The following is a 241-nucleotide window of genomic DNA, read 5'->3' as shown; positions in this document are numbered from 1 at the left end:
GAATGAATGAATGAATGTGAATATTCCTGTATACAATGCATGTAGCATATATGTAAGTTTATAGTAACATCCTTCAAATGCCAACGATAGAATTCCTTTCATCAGAGAATTCCCGAAAATTGGTCAGGTGGGAGTAGCTAATTCCCGCCAATAGTTCCCGAGGCCTTGACACCCGACACTGAGGATTCGATGCCGTTTAGCGGGATGCGATTTCCTTTCGAAAGGGGATTGGATCTTTTAT

The sequence above is a fragment of the Penaeus monodon genome, chromosome 29 (genome assembly GCF_015228065.2).
Source record: "Penaeus monodon isolate SGIC_2016 chromosome 29, NSTDA_Pmon_1, whole genome shotgun sequence".
Lineage (NCBI taxonomy): Eukaryota > Metazoa > Arthropoda > Malacostraca > Decapoda > Penaeidae > Penaeus > Penaeus monodon.
This window is presented reverse-complemented; position numbering follows the sequence as displayed.